Source organism: Camellia sinensis, chromosome 3 (genome assembly GCF_055761805.1).
Source record: "Camellia sinensis isolate YWXY chromosome 3, ASM5576180v1, whole genome shotgun sequence".
NCBI lineage: Eukaryota > Viridiplantae > Streptophyta > Magnoliopsida > Ericales > Theaceae > Camellia > Camellia sinensis.
Genome location: NC_138963.1, coordinates 91,909,052 through 91,920,764, shown reverse-complemented (window position 1 = coordinate 91,920,764; position 11,713 = coordinate 91,909,052). Strand labels below are relative to the sequence as shown.

At 34.4% G+C, this 11,713-nt stretch overlaps 1 pseudogene; it reads left to right on the top strand.

Annotated features, from left to right (window-relative positions):
* Positions 1–332: 332 nt before the first annotated feature.
* Positions 333–11,008, top strand: LOC145821684 (putative sugar phosphate/phosphate translocator At1g06470 pseudogene; annotated as a pseudogene).
* Positions 11,009–11,713: the final 705 nt, after the last annotated feature.

Genomic DNA, 11,713 nt, shown 5'->3' with positions numbered 1-11,713 from the left:
TATGGCTACCATTGGTCTATGGAATAGAGGATCAAAGACTTTGGACAATATCATTGGGTCTCAACAAATTTGTTCTGACAAGAGTGGCATTGGCTTTGGTGATAACAAAGTGCAAAAACAGAGTGCATCTACATCTCATGATACAAGAACTCAAGGAAAGGGAGAACAAAAAATTCAACATAAGGATGGACTTCTCAAACTTCCTAGAGTTGGTAAGGTAAAAGAAAAAAAGGTACACCCTGTACACCCTGTTTTTATTTGTCATCATTGTGGTATGCATGGTCATATTCACCCTTGTTGTTATAAGTTGCATGGGAGAGTGTCTCATAAAGATGGAAGAAATTCTAACATCTCATGGGGTAAGAGACACTTCATTGGTTGTAAGGAGGTTAAGGGTCATAATAAACCTTGCTATTTTGATTTGCTTGAGACCAAACATGAACAGAGGTTGTGTTTACCTAGACCTAGAAATAGGAAGTTGGAAACCATGTCGAGACATGTTCCCATTGAAAGGGAAGGGAACCACAATGTCAAGACACCACCCAAGAACCGCAATTCTCACAACTTTGTTCATATGAGAAAACTTGACTTTTGTTAATTTGTTTTGTCGTTTTAGTTTTTGGGTTTCTGTGTGTTTTTATTTTTATTTTTATTTTTTTGTCATTACATGTGTGCTTGTTCATTTTTTTTGTCTTGCTTTATTTTTGGGAAAAAAAAAATCCCAAAAAGATTTTCTTAGTATGGTTTTGCAAGCTTGAAATTTTTGAGTGGTCCTTGGTGCACATTGGAATTGATGAGAATATTCATTACATGTTAATATGTGTGTGCTTTTTGTGGTCATTACTCATTTTGGAGTGTGTGTTTTTTGATTAGTATGTCTCATTCTGTACACACTCTTGGATTAGCAAATATCGGAGTCTTCCGCCTTAGAGATTATTTGTTCTCTATAGACTTCTGTCATTGATCTTTTGCGTTTCTAGAGGAATTGACCTATACTAGCATATCATTGGTGATGTTGAGTCTTTTAACCACCTTCCATCTTTTTGCATCTCCACAGCTTTCCCCTCTATTCTTTGTAGTCCAGGCATGAGGAAAAGGCTACATTAGAGTCACCAACCAAGCCATCCTTATTATATCTTTGCTTCTCTGGTTTGGTTTCCATACTCTTAAGCGTGTCAGCCGCCAATGAGTGTGCAAAAGAAAGAAAACATGTGCAAAAGAAAGAAAAAAATGTGCAAAAGAAAGAAACAAACAAAAAAAAAAGGATGTGCAAAAGAAAGAAAAGAAAAAGATGTAAAAAAATAAAAAATAAAAAAAATAAAGGAAAAAAATAAAGGATTCATTGATTAAGGGGGAGCCTCCGCTTTTACTCACCAAATACCCCTTGATTCCTAGTGGTTTGACTTTCCTTTGTTGTGCTTATATTCTCTTGTCGAAGGTCCAACTTTCAGATCACTACTGGGATTGAATCTAGTGTTTGTCGAACTCCAAGAGTCACACACACACTTTTATCATGGAATCTATGCTTTTCACATGTGGCATCACTTTCTTTCATGAGGAATCTTCTACAGACTGTGCACATTGTGTTTACTAGTAATTGTGCTTCTTGGATAATCTTGTGTGTTTTAAGGTACAACTCTGAGATTTCTTGCTTGCTCCACCATATTATTTTTGTTGTTTTTCTTCTTGTTCATTGTTTTTAGTGAAGGGGAGTTTGATTTATCATTACAAGAGTTTGTTAGCATGAGCACTTTGATTTGTTTGGTAAGGGAGATTGGCTATAGTTGTTTTGCATGTTGCTATGCGCTGTTTGCTAACTATTTCCTTCTTTCATGTTCCTGGTATTTACATCGTCATATCTTTGCTTGTGTGGTTTATGATCTTGCTTTTGTTGTTTGAGAGCTGTTTTTCATGAGTCTTAGTTTTCATCTATTCATGTTTTTCATCTCCTGTTTCAAGATAATTGTGTCATATGTCTATTGCTTTTTTCATATACTCTTGTGGGACTAATAGTTGTTTTGGAGATTGTGGCACTAATAGTTGTTTTGGAGATCATGACCTTGAAAAAGAAGTTTGTTTTTATTGGCTATAAGGGTTGGGGTGTTTAGGATTTTATTTGTTACGTGTGTTTTGTCACGGCATTACCAAAAGGGGGAGATTGTTAGGTTTTTATTCTTGGCAACCCCGTTTGACAAAACTCCTTTAAGTTGTATTTGTTTTCGCACTTTTTAGATGTGAATCCAACTCGAATTGTGCCTTGCAGAGAAGTTTGTGATGTTAATACTTTCAAGATTACCACTTCGCTGATTATGACGGGGATCGAACTGCTGGTCAGATCGCGAAGGTCCAGGGAGCCGCCTCCCTTGGCGGGTCCGGGGCAGCACCACGGCGGGGTCGAGGGGCAGCGCCCCCAAAGCAAAATGCGAAATTGCATTCGAAGTTGCCTGTCTGTCCTTGCTCGCTCGTGAAGAAGTTCTCGCTCGAGCAAAGGCTTCGTCTGTGTAAAAACCTGAAAGAGATGAATGTACGCTCAAGCGAAGGGTGCGTGGCTCGAGCGAAGCCACTTATGGAAAACACGCATTTTTGGTTCCTCGCTCGAGCGAGAGAGGCTTCGTTCGAGCGAGCTTTGCAGTCTCAAATTTCTATAAGTACGGGTTTCTGTTAGATTTTAGGATTACTTCTCCAAATCTTCTTTTTGGATATTAAGGTTTATCTCTAGGGATATTTTGCTAGTTTTCTTTGATGTTTTGATTGAGTATTCAACTCATGGTTTAAAAATTATACATCAAAGGATTATTTGTTTATTCTACACAAAAGAGAGAGTTGTTCTTAGGTGGATTCTGAAGAATTCGAGCCTGAAGCTTTGGTGGATTCCGGAGTGGCTCATCGTCAAGACAATTCTGAGGTGAAGACGGGGTTGGAAGAGACACATAGAGGTTGGTTCAATTCGGGCGTGGATTCACTAGGTAATTGAGAGTATACCTGTGTAATTCCTTTATATCTTCTTAGTGGATTGTTTTGTGGCTGTTGCCCGTGATTTTTTTATCACAATTAGAGGTGTCCAATTGTGGTTTTTCCACGTAAAATTGTTGTGTTGATTTGTCTTGATTGTTTAATTAGGATTGTTATATACTGCTTAAAATTGATACATAGTCACAAATCAACATCTAGGGAATTTCTAGATTTTTTAGTTAGAAATTTGAAATTCAAAATTACATAATTACTGGCAATACCATATATGTAAAATTCAATGTTACCATAAATTGTGATCATATCTATATGATTAAAAATTTGAAATTCAAAACACAAATGTAACATGTAACATCCCAAATCCAATGTGACATTCTCATATGCTTCTCATCTCAAATCCAACGTAAATGTAACATGTAACATCCAAAACCCACTGTGACATTCCTATATGTTTCTCATCCCAAACCCAATATGGCATTCTAATGCTCCACCGTTGAATTATGAATAATGTAATCTCCTAAATATAACATGTGACATCCTAACTCAACCCATGTATTGAACCACCATCACCCTCAACCCACCGTAACTTCAACATTGATGAGGTTCAACCCACTTTCAATTAAAAAATTAAAAACCTAGTAATTTTACGCAATGTAAAATGACACGTATGTGAACACTGAATACAACAACGACACAATACACATTCAAAGACAAATACAACTGAACGTAACACACAAAAGACATAACAACATTGTGGATGTAGGTTAACATTACAACCTAAATATAACGTCATTGAAGGCTAATGAAAGTGTGTCAATAGATGGCTGTAATAGATTGTCAAACCCATATCAGATAAGATGACAGTGAAACATAAACAATCAGCACCACACAACAACAAATCTCACCAATTGGAGAAGCAAAAACCATACATTCTTCCCTCAATCACTTGGAGTCCAAATCAGCAAAAGCAAGCAAAACACAACCTCCAACCTTGACGACAGTATTGGCCATATCCGCATCCAAACAAGCAACATTTTCAAAATCCATCGGAATCTGCGATCAACGCGACATTCACACCCACGGACGTAGCCTGCACAATCCACTTTCCTAAAAGCCTCAAAAAATGTAATATGCTGAATGATACAATAACCTATAATATGAAAATAAATAAAAGGTATAATAGTACACTAATACCATTTATTTACAACGCATAGGACCTTGCGGAACATATTCCTATCTTAGGACTTGAAACTCTATAAAAAATTACACAAGACTTCACATTAAATAAGTTCCCATAATATAGGACTTATGAATAATTTTTCAAAATCGATAATGCATATAAATAATTTTCATGTTAGCACGCTAACAGGTGTGTACAATTGCTACATAAAAAATTCATGAACAATCGACACCACACATGAACAATAGTTTCAAGTCCTATCAGATAAGATGACAATGAAACATGAGCATTCTACACCACACAACAGCAAATCTCATCAATGAGAGAAGCAAAAACCATACCTCCTTCCCTTAACCATTTGGAGTCCAAATTAGCAGAAGCAAACAAAACACAAAACACAACCTCCAACCTTGACAATAGTATTAGCCATATCCACATCCAAACAAGCAGCATCTTCAAAATCCATTGGAATTTGCGATCAAGGGGACATTTACACCCACGGATATGGCATGCACAATCCACTTTCCTAAAAGCCTCAAAAAACGTAATATGTTGATTGATACAATAATCTATAATATGAAAATAAATAAGTGGTATAATAGTACACTCATACCATTTATTTACAACTCATAGGACCTTATAGAACACATTCCTATCTAAATAGAACTTAAAACTCTATAAGAAATTACACAGGACTTCACATTAAATAAATTCTCATAATAGGACTTATAAATAATTTTCCCTTCTTTATTTTAAATTACCAGCTTTTTTTTGTAGTTTTTTTTATAAATATATAGCATTTTTATTGGATAAATTTTCTACCTTTTCCAATGACTATCCTTTGTTCTAACATAAATTAGAGGGTAGTACAGTTATTTTGTGAAAGAATGCTTTGTGGTATGTAGGCATCAAATAAGTTCCTATAATAGGACTTATAAATAATTTTCCCAAATCGATAATGCATATGAATAATTTTCATGTTAGCACACTAATAGATGTGTACAATTACTTCATAAAAAATTCATGAACAATCAGCACCACATGTGAACAATTGGCACCACACAACAATTACTTCATAAGTTTCAAGTCCTATCAGATAAGATGATAGTGAAACATAAACAATCTGCACCACACAACAACAAGTCTCACTAATTAAAGAAGCAAAAACCATACCTCGTTTCCTCAATCACTTGAAGTCCAAATCAGCAGAAGCAAGCAAAACACAACCTCCAAGCTTGACGACAATATTGGCCATATCCACATCCAAACAAGCAACATTTTCAAAATCCATCGGAATCCGTGATCAGGGCAACATTCACACCCACGGATGTGGCCTGCACAATCCACTTTCCTAAAAATCTCCAAAAACGTAATATGTTGAATGACACAATAATCCATAATATGAAAATAAATAAGGGGTATAATAGTACACTAATACCATTTATTTACAACTCATAGAACCTTATAGAACACATTCCTATCCAAATAGGACTTGAAACTCTATAAGAAATTACACAGGATTTCACATTAAATAAGTTCTCATAATAAGACGTATAAATAATTTTCCCTTCCTTATTTTAAATTGCCAGCTTTTTTTTTGTATTTTTTTATACATATATAGCATTTTTTATTGGATAAATTTTCTACCTTTTCCAATGACTATCCTTTGTTCTAACATAAATTAGAGGGTAGTACTGTCATTTTGTGAAAGAAGGCTCTGTGGTATATAGGGAACTTCTAAATACACTCACTTTAATTTTGCTTACATTTATTACTTGCATAAATCTTGTGACCTTAAAAAAAGTACTTGCAAGTGTGAAAAGAAATTTGATTAGTGTTTTGGAAGCTCTTTAACGTGCTTTTTTTATTTTGGTTCCTCAAAAAAAAAAAAAATAATAATAATAATAATAATAATAATAATAATAATAATAATAAAGGGTACTACGTACGTACAAAGTTATTGAGGGTCAAGGTCAACTGGCCATTTAGAGAGGATATGAAGTTCAATCAAAAGCGTGCTCTGGGGGAATTCAATCAACGCGCTGTCTGGGTCCCACCTAAAACCAGCGTTGTTAGTTCACACTGCAATTGGAAAATATACTCTTTTCTCTCTTCACATTTGAAAAAAAAATAATTAATTTCATATTTTTTATATAATTATTATGAACTTTTTAATAAAATTAAAACAATCAAAATTAATATTAATAATTAGATATTAAATTAAATAAAAATAAATATATGTTTTAGGTAAAAATAGATGATATATTATTTTTTTTATTCAAACGACTAACAAATTATTAATAAAAAATAATTTAATTTTAATGTGAACTAAAATTTTAAGAGAAACTAATACAATTATATTTAAAGTACAAAACTAATTATATTTTTTTTAATCTTTTAGAAAGATGAGTATAATTTACTCAATTATTAATTTCAAAAGCATTTTTATTACTTTAAGGTAGTATTTGATTCATTGGAATGAAATAGAATAAAATAAACATTATGTCAAAATGCTTATTTTCATGTATAATTAAACAAAAAATAATAATGACAAATATATTATAAATAGAATCATCTTTTACTGTTTTCCAAAAAAAAAAAAAAAAACTTGCTCATTCTATAAAATATATATATATATATATATATATATATATATATAACAAATGACGATTCTATTTTATTTCAATTCATCCCAAACACGACAGTACAAAATGAGCTACAACGTCTTTCATCTTGGGGTTGGCGAGCCCACCCAACATGAGTAACATTTGCTGAGCAGAAGCCCACTACATAATTCGGTCAAAAAGATGGGTATATAGGTGCCACTTAAGTACGTTCACAGTCATTTTTATTTTTTTTATTTATAAAACATATTAAATATATTTATATTTATTTCTAATAAAAATAAAAATAAAAAATATGTAAGATATACATATTTTAAAAGCTTGTTTGATCCGATCTCACCCCCCAAAAAAAAAAAAAAAAACAACGACGACGACGACGACAACTTGTTTGATAATAAGTAAATTTGTGACTAAAAATAATAGTCGACGGTTATAAATGATGGTCAAAATTAATTGTCGATTGCTAGAAGTGGTTGTTGGAGAGAGAAGTGGCAATCAAAAGTGATTGTCGATCATTGGAGATGGTGATCCACCATAAAAAATAATTAAATAAATGTGAATTTAATAAGAAGCTATCAATAAAATTCGTTGCAAACAGTCAGAGATGGTACCATGAGATAATTTCCTACAAGAGGTGATACCTGAAGGTCACTAGTACCATCTGTCATCACTCATCTATACATCTTTCATTCTTTTAAGTCAAAACGAAAATGATTTATCTATCTCTCTATGGCAAGTTCTCTCTACATCACAACCAAATTACAAATTCTTGGCATATCAAAAAACAAATTTATGTAATACCCTCAAAATGGAATCGCTCTCACTAAATAAAAAGTTCACTCTTCTCTCGCAATCAAATTAAAAGAAAAATTGTTAGGAATATTATATAACTAATCTTTTAGACTATATATTTTTCTATGTCATTGTACACAGGGACGGACGTATTAATAGACTATCAGAGACCTTGGTCTCCTGTCCAAAGTGAGAAATGCTACTTGGATAGTTCTATTGCTATCCAAAACTTTTCATTTATTACATATTTCCCGTGTTGGCTATCATCTATTCTATAAAAATATTGAAAAAATCATGTTTTTTTTTTTAAATAAATAAAACAAGCTTTTATATGATGTACAAAAGAATGGGAACACCAAATAGACCTCTAACCTTTTCTTTTTTTTGAAGTTAAATTTAACAATATTATTACATTAATCATATTTTTTAATCACATTGTATTCAACATGAACTCGCAAATATTCGACCTAATAGTTTCTCTTGTAGAGTGGTGTCTTTTATAAGACTCAAGTTTTTTATACTAATTGGATATTAATAAGATCCATGCAAAATCCATTGAAGACTTTGTTTCGCTTCAATTGATAATTGAGTTGATAGGTACCAAAAAAAAAATAAAAATAAAAATAAAAAAATCAATTAATTTATGAATTCCCTTTTATTTATATGTTAAAGTTGAATGGATGTGACATTTCTTTTGCTCATGTTAAAACTAAATAAATATACATTTTTTCTGTGTTAGTTTAGTATTAAATATTGGTTTATTTCTCATTTTGAAATTAAAATATGACAATTTATTACAATGGATAAATAAAAAGTTATACATGTCTTGGCCTCCCGAAATTAAAATCTTGGTACCGTCCCTGCCTATACATATGAAAATGTGAATTTGTACCCTCTTTCTTATTAAGAAAATTACAACAAAACAGCCATTCTCATTGTATGCATTTCTCTCTTCCTCTTCTTTTCTTTTTTCCTTTTTTTCTTTTTTTTTTTTGGATAGTATAAAAAAAAAAGACAATATAAAAAATTTATAAATGCCTCATTTAAAATTTTCATCTTAGACCTCAAGTAGGCTTCAATCACCTTTGGGTGGTTGGTAGTGGCCAAAAATAGTAATCGACTATGAGAGGTGATTATCAATGGTGGTGGATAGAGAGGCAAGGGGGTGGCCGGTGGCTGTGATGAGTGCTAGATCGTGATAGAAGACTGTCAGCACCAAAAAGTAATTTTTGTTGATTATGGCTTGTTAATTATGATCAAATCTTGTTTAATTGATTATTACTTGTCGATTATAGTCAAATATAATGGGCTCGTTTGGTTTGATTTTCTGAAAAAATTTTGGGAAATTTTCTCTACAAATAAGTTTTCAAAAATAATCAAACCAAACAAATTTTCTCAAAAAAATTTCTCAAAACTTGTAAACCAAACAAGTTTTCCAAACAAATCTCTCTCTCACACATATCAAATCAATCACTTTTTCCAAAACTCTATCTCAAAATAATTTTCCAAAACATCTTTTAAAAAAAACCAAACCAAACATGTTTTCGTACTTTTTATCTCTAAAACACATCTCTCAAACACAAACCAAACATACCCAATATCATTGGTTGTAACCAGCCGATTTTAGTTTGTCGATGGTTTGTCGATTCAGACCATAAATTATTTTAACATAAAATTAAGGCCATGACACTAAAAACTATTTTCGTCTGCTAATAAACATGTCCAAGCATGGAGATATGATCTAGTATGTGGTAGGAGCAAGGACCACAAGATTGGTGACGCGTGTGGGCTCTGAAATGCAGAACAAGTGATGGGGTTCGAGTAGTTAAAGGAGCAGTTTCATATGTAGTGATAGTAGGGGCAGTTTCTTCTGTCGATATGCCTGAAAATGTGATGGAACATGGCCAAACATGGCTCAGTAGTGGATCCATGAGTTTAGGGTTATATTGATGCAAGACACGTGGTTTATTCGCACAAATTGAAGAGAAAGACAAGGCCACAGCAGAGGAAGCAATTATAGGCAGTTGTAGAGATCATGGGCAGTTATTCAAAGAAATGGAAGTGACATGGTTCATGATGGAACACGTGGCAGCATATGGATAGTGTTAAAATCCACCTACTCTCCACTTACTTCACCCACTTAAACCTACTCCACTAAACCTAACCCACTACACCACTACCACCTCACCTACTCCACTAAACCTAACCCACTACACCACTACCACCTCCACTTCACCTACTCCTTACCTACTACACACTCACCCTCTTCTATATATAGGAATCATGAATCATTGTAATAGACATCAATAAAACAATCAATAATACAATTCTCTATTTCTCTTTATACATTAAATTTCTACATGGTATCAGAGCTATAGGTTAAGCTCTTGGTGCTCTTCGCCTTCTGGCGGGCGGCAACTTTGCCTTAACCGCCCGCCAGACCTCAACCAATTGAAACCTCCAACACATACCTTCTCTCCAATCACCGCCAATAACCACTGCAGCAACTCAAACCACTGCTAGCTCGAATTGACGCCAACTCTTCTCGCAACCAGTGTTTCATTTCGGCCTACTGCAAATACAGATTGCATCTTCGTCAACCAAGCGCCCCTGAGTTCGGTATCATTTTTATTATATCCATTGGAATAATGTTAACAGTTGCGAAGGAAACTGAATTTGAATTTTGGGGATTCATTTTTGTTATGCTTGCTGCTGTTATGTCTGGATTTCGTTGGACCATGACTCAGATTCTTCTTCAGAAAGAAGTATATGGTCTGAAAAATCCACTTACCCTGATGAGCTATGTAACTCCAGTGATGGCAGTGGCAACTGCTATGCTCTCTCTGATAATGGATCCTTGGGATGAATTCAGAACAAGCAATTACTTCAATAGTTCATGGCATATCACTCGGAGTTGCCTTCTCATGTTTTTTGGTGGAACTCTCGCCTTTTTTATGGTATTGACAAAATACATTCTTGTTTCAGTAACTAGTGCAGTAACTGTGACAATAGCAGGAGTTGTCAAGGAGGCTGTCACCATCTTGGTTGCTGTCTTTTACTTCCATGATCAGTTTACTTGGTTGAAAGGGGCTGGCCTTATTACAATCCTGTTTGGCGTGAGCTTATTCAATTGGTACAAATACCAAAAGCTACAAAAGGGTGAAATAGGTGAAGAGAATGTGGCAAGGTCATCGACAACCAATCCAGCTGCAAAATATGTTATTCTTGAGGAGATGGATGATCAAGATGATGGCCACCAATCTCTCTCTCTCTCTCTCTCTGCACCTGGGCTCTCTCTTCTCGGTGGTGCATGAAAACAAACAAGGCAGCATGTTTGGTTTTTTCAGAGAGAAACGCACGGCCCACATGACATGCATTTAATCTCTCTCTCATCTTTCCACTTTCAAACCCACAATCCTTTTTTTAATCAACCCACTCCCTCAGTTTCTTTAAACCCCTTTTTTCCTCACATGGGCTTGTCCCCTCTCTCTCCTCCGTTTGATTTCAAAATCCATTATTTTTATGTATTTTCTCCAAATCACTTTCCTTATTTCCCCATCTTTCATTTTGATTTCAAATATATTTTTATTATTTCTTTCTTTATTTTTCTTTCACATTATTTTTAATCTTTTTCAAATTCCATTCATACCATATAGCTTTGCACACCAAACCATACTTTATTCATCTCAGGGATCAACCCCGATCACCATTTTACACCACAACCAAAAAACAAAAAAAAAAAAACAAAAAAAAAAAAAAAACACAAACAATCACATCCACCGGCGGGATTTTTTCTTCTCTACTCTGCCGCCGGTCTCTTCTTCTTGCCTCCGTCCTGGGCGGCCCTTGACAGTGTTGCCTCCGTGTTTCCCACTCCACTGGGCACAATCACTACTCCCTGCTCCTCCACTGCAGCATATGGCGGCCCTCCAAATCGGAACATAACGGTGGCCTTCCGCTTCAGCTCCTTGTTTTCTGTCTTTAGCACACTTATCTCTGCTCGCGCATCCTTATACATGCGTTGGAGCAGAGCCAGCTGGGAGTTTAACTGTTGCACCTCATTTGTCCTGCTCTGCAGCCGGTGCGACAAGTTTGTGACCGCAGTCATGGTTTCCACACATGACTTCAGAGTATACTGATTGGCCTC